Raw genomic sequence first — 11748 nt, 5'->3', positions numbered from 1 at the left:
ATCACAAGAAGGCTTTTAGCTGAAAACGTATAAATTTTTATTACCCAACTGCTCATCTTCCCAATTTCAGTGCTCTCAAACACATAGAAATGTAGTAGTTATTATTATTATTATTATTATTATTGGAAGCCTAAGGATACCAACAAAAGAAGAGGACTTCTAAGCTCATAAAAAGTTAGATTCAACCTTATTGTAGTGGGGAGTGCATCTGACCTCAAAGAGAGGATTAATTTCCATTTCTTTCTAGTTTATTGCTTTCACTCTAGACTAAAATTCCAAGAAAATCCCTAAAACAAAAGCATAGATATGATTCACGTGTAGGGTTTCCTCCCTTATGCTTAGAGTGTCCTCCCTCTATTTTCTGGCTTACTTCAAGTCTTAGCTAAAATATCTCTGTTGGTTATTTAAAATTTATCTACATATAATTTATATACAAATAAATTTATTTATTTATTTATTTATTTATTTATTTGTTTATTTATTTTATTTGTATATAGTTATTTGCATATTGTCTTCCTCATTAGATTGTGAGATCCTCAAGAGCAAGGACTGTCATACTTTTCTTTATATCAACAGTACTGAACACAAAGCTTATTTAAATTGACAGTGACTAAAAGGGTCCCTTATTAGCAAAAATATTTAATGTACAATATGGGTTTCTAGTAGAGAATAATTTTCTGTTGCTTCCACCTCAGAAAATACCTAAGATTCAAAAGAATATATGTGCGCATGGGCAGATACAAAAGCATAAATAACTCAAATAAAACATTACACTTGTTCATTAGATCTCCCCTGGGAGTAAAAACTTCAGTGTGACTGCCAGACCAATATTTCACATTTACTATACACAGGGATATTACTTTGATTTTCTTGAATCCTTCCCAGTTTCAAAACCTCCTTATGGTGGTGCTCTTTTTCAAGAATCATGTTCTCATGGGCTCTCACTAGCCAGTGGACTCTACAATGCAAACTTTTGAACTCTTGAGGTAGCCACCAAAGCTGGAAATGTTTATTCCTCAAGACCAGTCATCACTAACTTACAACTCAGGAAATAGAACAACTAAGCATAAGAAAACCAATAGGGATTTATTCTCACCTAGGCAAGCATGAGTTCATGTTGTCATGTGCTTGTAGCCAAGGGAGATAATGATGGAAAATAGTCCCACCAGAGAAAGGACCAGAGATTGTGGGTGGAGTTGTTTCCACTCTAGACAGCTCCAGTCCATCCTCCTGACTCTCAGTAGACCTTCATATTCAGCACAACCTCCTTTACCTCCCTAACAGACATTAGGAATCGTGGAGAAAAATCACCCCAGCAGAATGCATGCCCTTCACCAAGGTCAAGGACACATCCTGAGGAGCTGCTTCAGGGCAGCAAATCATGGATGCTCCTGATCATCCCTGTTATAGTTGTATCATAAGATTCAGAGCTCAGAGGGCACTCAGAGCTCATCTACTTCAAAATTGTCTATTTTACAGATGAATACCCCATCGAGATCACACAGGTAGTAAATGAGAGAACTTCCATACAAACCAGTCCAGAGGAGCAGAGAAGGTGAATGAATGAAAAAACATTTAAGTGATTATATACCAAGCATTGTGCTAAAAATATAAAAAACAAAACAGTTCCACTTATCAAGGAGCTCCCATGTAAACAAAAGTTCAGCTGCTGGGAGGATGGAGAGAGATCCAAAAAGTCAGATGGAAAGGTCCAAGGGGGCTTAAATTATGTCAGTAAATCAGCTTAGAGGGTGACCAGTCAGTAAGAGTAAAGCGGCTGCATTTGGGAAGACCAGGAGGACCCTAGGAGGTAAATTATTTGCCTTGGCAAATGGTGGTGCTCTCTTCCTCTCACTAGAAGGAATGGACCTGATACTCTCATCAGATCTCTATCAGTAGTCAAGTAACACAGCTGAGGCCCCTAGAGCCTGTAGTGAATATATTGAATTGTGACAGGTAAAAAGTGGCAGATTCTTACAGGGATAGCTAAGGTAAAGTCTGCCTCTCTCTGAGAATTAATGAATGTGAATAATCCTTATAATTGTTGACAATCTGCATTATTTATTTATTTATAATCTTTTAAAAAGAATTTAAAATATCAACATTAAAAGAAAAACCATGAGTACATGAAGAAAATGAGGAAAATGGCTGAAAATATCTGGACAACATAGATGGAAGTTGAGAGGGGGAATGGTAATATAGTGTAAAACTTGTATGACAATGTGAGACAGACGCTGTCTTAAATCAGATTCAAAATCTGCAAGCACTGAATCTTATCATTTTTACTTTTTGGTCTGGCTCATCTTTGGACTTCTGTATTGCCTTCAAACTTTGAATGAGAAGAAACATCCTCCCACTCAATATGCATGGCCGAGACTTATAATCCCATCTAATATGCCTTATTTTCCAGTCATTTTTCTTCTAGTTTTCATTGAATTCATTTACGTGTAACTAGGCTTGGTTCGGGTCCAGATCACTTAAGACAGAAGCATCCATATGAATTATAGGTTTGCTCTGGTTCCACTATCTTAAGAGAAGTTACTTCTTCCCTCCTCTCTTCAGATTGTGCATCTCTTTTCTCTGCCCACATTATTTATATTTTTCTAATTTCAAGGGCCAATAACTTGTACCCCAGTTCCATTTAACCACTTAACATGAGATTAGCTTTTCCAAAAGAATATTTCCTTCAAAGGTATAGGAAAGTGGAGCATACACAAGCATGCAAACATTTCTTCCCAAGGGAGACATTATAAACCATACCACCTCAATCTCTGGGGAGCAGAGGGGGTGAGGTTCATAGTTTAAATTAATTTTTATATAGCATCAGTCTCATCAAATTCAAATCCAAAGTCACACTTGACTAGCACTTGAGACCCTTGTTTCTTAGCATTTTCCTGCTAAGCTGCCTGCAAATCTGACTTAGAATCTTGGGATCCAAGAACCCCATGGCTCAAGCCCCTAGATCATGCGTTTGGGGATGAAAAAGACAAATGAAACAGACCAAAACTGAGCTGTTTCTCAGGACTACCTGACCAAAGAGGAAGGGGAAATGCCTTCAGAACTTTTTCTCTTTTACCACATAGTATCTTAGTGGAAGTAAAAGAATAAAAGTTGCCCCAAATCATCCAAGGTTTTGCGTTGAGGCAATATCTTCCACATAATGGGTATTCAGTACATGCTTTTTGAATGAATGATGTCAGGTTGGACAAAGAACATATGAACATTCCTGATTTTTATTGGAAAATCAGACGTATCATAGAATTTGAGAGTTGAAACATGCCTTAATAATTTAATTTAACTTGTACAAGAAGTGAACCCCAATTATAACATAGCCAGGACATGGTTGTTTTGATTTCTCCCTAAATTGGAAATGCTGGAAAAGAGTCGTTGTATGCATTTAAGTAATTTTAAAGAACAGACATTTGTCGCTAGACAGACAATGGAAAGAGACTGCTCTCAAATGCACAATAGGTCACTATAGAATATCAATACTTGCATCAGTTCTGTCTCCCAGAAGCAGTATTCTTACATCACCTATGTGGCTATGTGCCTCCTTATTGGATGATCTGCATAAATGCCAAACTCTGTCATGTATTCTTCTGATGACAAATCAACTATCTGCATACTTAACAAATTTATCCGTGTTTTGGATTTCTGTTTACTCGGTCCCTTTGGTGGTTGCTTCTATCACTGCTGTTGTATTATCTCTTGTTCAGAATATGTACCACTTATATTTAGAACATGGACTGATCCCCATTAGATGCTCATAGCTCCTTGTACTCCTGCTCTTCCCGTATTTCTGCAGGTTCCCTTTTCATATACATATTGTTAGAGTTGAATTCCTGGAGGTATAACTGGCCCCAATTCCCAGGATCATATGTCACTAGAATAGTTCCTAAAGTCCTGGTGTCCCCTGGTGCCCTAGCTTCTTCAAAGGTTGAGGGAATACAAGAATCCTGTTCTCTCAGGGACTCTGATTTAGATGAATGAATGAATGAATGAATGAATGAATGAATGAATGAATGAGTTTGGGTAAACCAATAGATTAGGAGTAACTAGATGGCAAAATAGATAAGAATACCAGGTCTGAAATTAGGATGACTCATCTTCCTAAATTCAAATCTGGCCTCAGACTTTTATTAGCTCTGTGACCCTGGATAAGTCGATTAGCTATATTTGACTCAGTTTCCTGATCTGTAAAATGAGCTGAAAAAGGAAATGGCAGATTATTCCTGTATCTTCACCAAGAAAACTTCTAAATGGGGTCATGAAAAGTCAGATTTGACTAAACAACAACATTTTACCCACAGTGAACTATATCCCTTAGGAAACAAAACTCAGTATTTTTTATTTCAAGAAGCAACTCTCCTACTGCATCTCCTTTTAGAAGGCTTGATATAAAGAAATAACTTTTTAATTAGAGCTGTCTAAAAAAAATGAATTGGATGATAGATCTTCAAGAAGGGTCAAAACAACCATGTCCTGGCTATGTTATAGTGGGGGTTCACTTCCTGTATAAGTTGAATTAAATTATTAAGGCATGTTTCAACTCTCAAATTCTATAATGCATCTGATTTTTTATTAAAAATCAGGAACATCCCTACATTTTTTGTCCAACCTGACCATCATTCATTCAAAGAGCATGTACTGAATACCCATTATGTGGAAGATACTGCCTCAACACTAAATCTTGGATGATTTCTAGGCAAATTTTATTTTTTTGCACCAGTGAACAGCATGTGAGATTCTTTTTGATTTTTATCTATTTATTCATTTGCTCATTTATTTATTTAGTCATTTATGCATTTACTTATTTATATATCTATATTTATCTACTTAGTCATTTATTTTTTGTTTATTTATGCTGAGGTAATTGGGATTAAGTGACTTGCCCAGGTCACAGTTAAGAAATGTTAAGTGTCTGAGATCAGATTTGAACTCAGGTCCTCCTGACTGCAGGGCTAGTGCACTGTACCACTTAGCTGCCCCAAGCATGTGCAATTCTTTTTTGATTAATGACAACTGTTCATCCATAATCTCTCTAGTGAAAAATATTCTTTTCACAGTAGTTTATAACACAGGATAATTTTTTTTAAAGCAAATATTAGAGAGTGTATTCTTTGTCGTAGTGATTGAATGTGCTGCTCTCAACCTCATTTCTTTCAGTTGGATGGTATTGCTATTCTTTTATAGGAATTAGACCAAAATTTTAGGGTAGAAATCATTTCTAACTCACTAAAAAACAAGGCAGAAATCTTATTCTGTTTCCATGCTAAGTAAAAATTTAGCACAGGAGGTAATCTTCAAATTAGCCAACAGAAGGCCATGCCATGAATTTTTTTCAATGCTTCATCTTCCTGAATCTCACAAGATAATAATTATGAGAACACACTGCTGCCACCTTTCTCTTATCCACCAAAAGAACCCTAACCAGCACCAGACAACTCCCTCAAAGAAAGCTGAGCAAATTCTCTGATGTCAAGTCACTAGAAGGCATCTCTAGGATGGGTGATTTAGAAAAAAACTGAAAGCCTTCTATCGTCTCCATGCCTTACTAAGGATAATTAAGCCATATTTGGGCTCTCAGAAAAGCTAAGAAAAATGAAGAAGAATCTTTCTCTTTTTGACCTTGGTGAATTAGGCTTGATTTCAGTAGAGATTTTCCCAGGAAGTATTGCATTGGTGTAGGGAACATGTGAGGAAATTTTCCCAATGCAAATTGACAAGTATTGAACATTTTTCTGGATTTAGTGAGGTTCCTCTGCTCTGGGAGTGAGTATTACTCATGGTCACATAGTCACTATGTGTCAGAGGTGGAATTTAAACTCAGATCTTGATTCTAGGGTCAACTCTTTATCCATTCTGTCCCCTTCCTCAATTCTTTTCTGGGGAGATATTTCCTCCTCCAAAATCCCAATAACCTTAAGAATGTCTCAATCCTTAAAAGAGATACTTCAAAGGAGCCACCTTCCATTGATTCTCTCATCCTTCCCTTTCTGTATCCTTTAGAAAAGACATGCTTGTTCTGAACAACTTGTGAAGAAAAATGTTATCAAATTGCTTACCTTCTCAACGCAGGGAGGGAAAGGAGAAAATTTGGAACTCAAAATGTTTTAAAATAAACGTTTAAATTTTACATGTAATTTAAGAGAAACAAAATAATTACATTTTTTAAAAAAAGAAAAGAATTTGATCAAGTCACTCCCACACAAATATAGTGTCAAGATATTAGGAGACACCCTGTTTTTCAAAGCTGAGGTTCAATAAGCAAGCTTATTGCCCTGAGGTTGGCATAATGGTAATCCTTTGCTCTCACCCTTTGGATGATTTCATCCTCTGGCAAAATCACATAATTATTGAATGGTTTTGACCAGCATTAGGTGTTCTCTAAGTTCAGACAAGTTATGGTCATGAAGTCCTGCTATGAATGAAACATCACCTTGCTGCTGTTATTCCTAATTGTCAGGGTTATAGTTCACTGTGCAACCATTGGTAAAATGGTCCCCACACTGCCTCAGCTCCCTCCATTGGGGTGGGACTCTACCACATGTGTCCTTGCTTGCAAGCCATTTTCCTCATTTTGAATTTAAACTTCTGCTTGATTCCTGATTCTTCTGTCCTAGCCAGCTTTGTTTGACTCAGGCCATCCACAGGTTAGAGGCTGGTTTGGTCTGATTGACATAAATTAGTAACAGAAGTAGAAATGAACATGGAACCAAGCCATTGGACTCCCTAGAAACTGTAGGAACAAACCAGGTGCCAAAGATTTATTTCTTTGGGGTCCAACACCCCTGATTTGGTGAGTCCTCTGTCCTTGTCCCAGCTCTAATTCCATCTTGGTCCAGATGAGCATTTTTGTGTGGAAAACGTCAGGACCCCTTTGATGACCTGGTTCTTTTCAGATTACTCTGCTAAGGATATCCTTTCTTAAACTGTACATCTCTATTAATTGGTCTCTCTGTGTCTTTGTTGTTTAACTGTGTGTCTGTAAAATTCAAATTGTAGTTGTTCACTTTATTAAAACTACTCATGTCTGTATCTGTCTTATTATTTTGTCTGTGTATGTGTCTTTGTGCTATGAGCTATATTTTGTTACCTTGAAAGATTAAAAAGGCAGCCAGTCAGAAAAAGTTCTAAGAATTGTAGTCAAAGAGTTTAGAACACGAGAAAAGTTTGTTTTTTGTTTTTGTTTTTGTTTTTGTTTTTTACTGAGGCAATAGGGGTTAAGTGACTTGTCCAGGGTCACACAACTAGGAAATGTTAAGTGTCTGAGGTCAAATTTGAACTCAGGTCCTCCTGACTTCAGGGCTGATTCTCTATCCTCTGCATCACCTAGCTGTCCTGCTGGAAAAGATTAATGAATTTTCATAACGTGAAGTATGAAAGTAAGATGGACTAACTCCCATCCACTTCAAGGGAAATTATGTTATAAGAAAAAAAAACTTTCAAGATATTTTTTCCCTGTCATTTAAGTTTTGACTATGTTGGAATAAATAAGGTGAGATAATCAAAGTTTGTGGAACTACTAAAAGCATTTTAGCAGATTAAGGAATTTGAAGATTTATCATTTTAAGACTGCAGGGGAGAACTCCTGGGACTTAGAGGTAATTCCAGGAACTCAGTCCCTTCTGAAATATATCAGTAAGTTTTTAATTAAGATAATACTTTGTAGAATTTGTTTTAAGAAAAAATAAGGATTCTATTTTATAAAAGTTTTAAAAATAAATGACAAGATTAGTAGCTTCATTGTTCTAGGACAATGAAAGAAGGCAGCTAGTTTGGAAAGTAATCTCCAAGTAAAGAAAAGGAAAAAAAAAAGATGAAAAGTTTGTACGTTATAGCCACCGCTTGTTAACTCTTCCTTGATCATCTCAGATCAGGTTAAAGGATAAAGATCAGATAAAGGAGTTGGGGGAAAAAAAGTGCTAGGAAAATATAGAGAAACTTGAATTAAGTTTCTCTGTCCTAGTTTCTTGTAAAGAGAAAAATAATAATGGTACCCATTGTCCATGGTTGTTGTGCAGATCAAAGTAATATAATGATTATAAAGTGCTCATAACAGTGAATGACATATGCAAAGAGTTACATTATTTCTTTAATTGAATGTAATTATTCCATATTTGCTACCTCTAACGTGTTTTTAAAATGTCAGAGGTAATGAGATCAATAATTTTTGTGTGTAATAATTTGGAAGTGCAGTTGATGTCATCTGAAATTTTGTTTGTGTTATTGTCTTATTTCTAAATTCTCTTCTGTTGTGAAATTTGACAGACCATTGTAATAGAAATGCTATTAGATAAAATAATTTTTTCATCATGTTACATATGCAGACTTTTAAAAGAATGTGATTTTTAAAAAGATATTTGAAAATTGTTAAATATATAAGAAGGTATATTTTATTATAAAGCAGATAACAATAAGTTTACCATAATAATGAATTTTCATTTAAAATTCTTGGCTAATTAAAGTATATCAAGTATTCACTTTATAGTTGAAGCCCCAGAATAAGGCAAACAACAAGAAAGACATTCAAGTTGTGGTTAGTGAAATTTTGTTAAATAAGGTAAAAATTCCTGGGGCTACAATTTACTATTGTTTTGAGCTTTGATTACAGGGATAGTTGTCTGAATTGTCATGAAGCCAGTAGTAGAAAATGGCATGTGCTGCAGTCTGCAAACGACTAAAGATGGATAAACTTAGGAAAAATTTGAGGGATGATCTTGTTATGGCCTTAGTAGGATCTTTCTGACTCTAATTCCCCATTGTACCATTTCCTTTCTGAAAAGGAAAATTCCCCACCTTGTTAATCCTTACTTAGCCTTGTCTTTAATACCCTGTAACTACATAACTGGTTGTCAGATATGACGCATGCCTGGAATCAAACAGAGCTAAGGGAATTTTTCTTTCCTGTTATGATATGTGACATTGTTATGGCTATGTCCCTCTTTTTCCTTTTATAGCAAATTTCTATAATCAAGAAATTTTGTAAATACAATGCTAAATCTATCAAATAATAGTTTAATAATGAAACATCTTGAATTATTATAAAAGAATGTAAGTATGAACATATTACAATTTTAACCTATATTTGTGATCAGATTATAATATGAGGATGATATCCTTGTTTAACCCAATGATTAAACAAAGTAATAAGAAAAATGTGAAAGTTTTCTAATTAAATGGAATAGCAAAGTTTGAAAAAAAAAAAACCCAACAGCATAAGACTTTTCTCTAAGAACTATATACAGATGCATATGATTGGCTTCTAAAATTTATCTACCATGGAAATTCAGGCTTTAAGCATATTTTGGTAATAAATTCTTAGAATTGGATCTTATTAATAAACTATATGTATAATGGTAAAAAAACTGAAATTATTTATTTTAAATTATTAAAGTATTCATCTGATAACTTTAAAAGTCAGAAAAATATTTTGCAGGTGGACTCTCACCAATTTTATAAAGATTCTTTTATAAGGTACAGGATTTAGGAAAGGATAGAAACATCAAATGGTATATAAACTGAAATTCTCAAGTTTCAAGATTAGAAAACTAAATTTAAGTGATTATACAAAACTATATTGAGTGTGAATTATCTAGGAACCTCTTGATTTGGAACCAGAAAAGCTCAGAGCTGTACTGAAAATAAAGCCTACTGTCCAAAAAAAATTATATCTAGACTACATGAGACATTTTAGACTCAAAATGTGTTAAATAGAATTGAGAATAAGTTATAAGGATACTTGATGTTACTTAATATTGGTGATAACTATTGTATTGTTTTAGTCTTTTGTTTTAAGATGTTTATGTTAAAGTTCACAGGTGACATGATCTGAGGCATTTACATGTAAATAAATCTCCCTTTACAAAACTAGTCCGTTATAAGTGGATATCTTCAACATAAAAAAGATCCAACTCACTTCCAGTTGATCAATGATGGACAGAAATAACTACACCCAGAGAAGGAACACTGGGAAGTGAATGTAAAGTGTTAGCACTACTGTCTATCTATCTACCCAGGTTACTTATACCTTCGGAATCTAATACTTAATGTGCAACAAGAAAATGGTATTTACACACATATATTGTATCTAGGTTATATTGTAACACATATAAAATGTATTGGATTGCATGTCATCAAGGGGAGGGAGTAGAAGGAGGGAGAGGATAATTTGGAAAAATGAATACAAGGGATAATGTTATAAAAAAAATTACTCATATATACTGTCAAAAATTATAAATAAAATTAAAAAAAAAAAAACAAACTAGTCCATTATGAGCCCTCTAGGTAGTTCAGCTGATAATGTGACAGTAAAATGACCTGATTTAATGTAATTATTATTATGAATTTTATGAAAAACCTTATTGCATTGTTTGACCTAGCCATGTAAGACTGAGGAATTGGATCTCTATGTGCTGTTTAAAGGGTCTTAACCAACAACTTATATTATGCTGATCAGAAACTCAGATTCAAAGATTGATGCAAGTATATTAGATTATTTGCCTTCTAGGGGAGGGAGTTGGGGGAAGGGAGGGAAAAATTTGGAACACAAGGTTTTACAAGGATGAATGTTGAAAATTATCCCAACATATGTTTTGAAAATAAAAAGCTTTAATTAAAAAAAAAAAAAAAAAAAGATTGATGCAAGGAGTTTTCTCTAAGGGTCCACACGAAGTCCTTCTGACCAGCCCATGGCTGCCACCATCTGAGATTCAAACTAGTCCACCCAGTCTCTAAAGAGTCTCTAACGAGTCTCTAAAGTCTCTAAAGAGGTTGCCTTTCCTCCTTTGTGGGGAGGTAGCAAAAAAGCCATATTAACACAGGCACTAGCCGGAAAGAGGGCAAGCAAGAGCTAGTTCTGTCAAACCTGGGTAATCTGGGTAAACCTGGGAATATAAAGCTAAAATGATATATACATATATATATATATATATATATATACACACACATATATAAATACACACACACATATATATGTTTACTACTTTTCAAATATCTGTGATCTAGAGGTATGAATCTTCTATGATCATTCTTAGGGACCAAGGGAATACTTAGCTTACACTAGCCAACTTAGTCTATTTACATCAAATGCTAGTGTGAAGACTATCATAAATAAAGAAAAGTGAGTAAATCAATTTATACAAGCAATATACATCATAATTATATAATTATTATTTATATATACATAATATAATGTATTATATACAATTATATATTTAAAATAGCAAACAAAAATCAAAATTTTAAGATTATAAAGTACCGAAGATTAAAGAATAAATGAGCTATTCACCTGAGAGTGAGACAAGATTTCAATTCATACCAGGAAATAGAAAATGATATCACCCAGTAGATCACTCTTAATAGTCTCTAGAATGATACTCTGAAAGTCAAGGGACTTCTTATAAACATTCATAGCTCAGAGGGCTCCATTCTTCTAGTTAAAAGATTTTTGCCTTCTCTGACTGTTTCTCTGTCTCTTTCTCTTCTTCTCCTTTTCTCTCCAGGTCTTTTTTTTTTTTTAAGTAGTTTCTCGGTTATCAAGAGAAATAAATCCTTTATAGGAGGAATGAAATCAATATGTTCAGTGTTTCTCAATCAGAAGTCACATCTTCATCCTCAAAATCCTCTTAAGTAGCACATAGCACAGAGTTATCCTTCCTCCATCTCTTCTAGCATTTAACAGAGTATAAATATTTAAACCAAAAAAATGTAATGGAGGAATTCAAGATGTCAGCAAACCCAAATAGA

This window comes from Sminthopsis crassicaudata, chromosome 5, assembly GCF_048593235.1.
Source record: "Sminthopsis crassicaudata isolate SCR6 chromosome 5, ASM4859323v1, whole genome shotgun sequence".
Taxonomy (NCBI): Eukaryota; Metazoa; Chordata; class Mammalia; order Dasyuromorphia; family Dasyuridae; genus Sminthopsis; species Sminthopsis crassicaudata.
Note: the sequence above shows the minus strand (reverse complement) of the source record.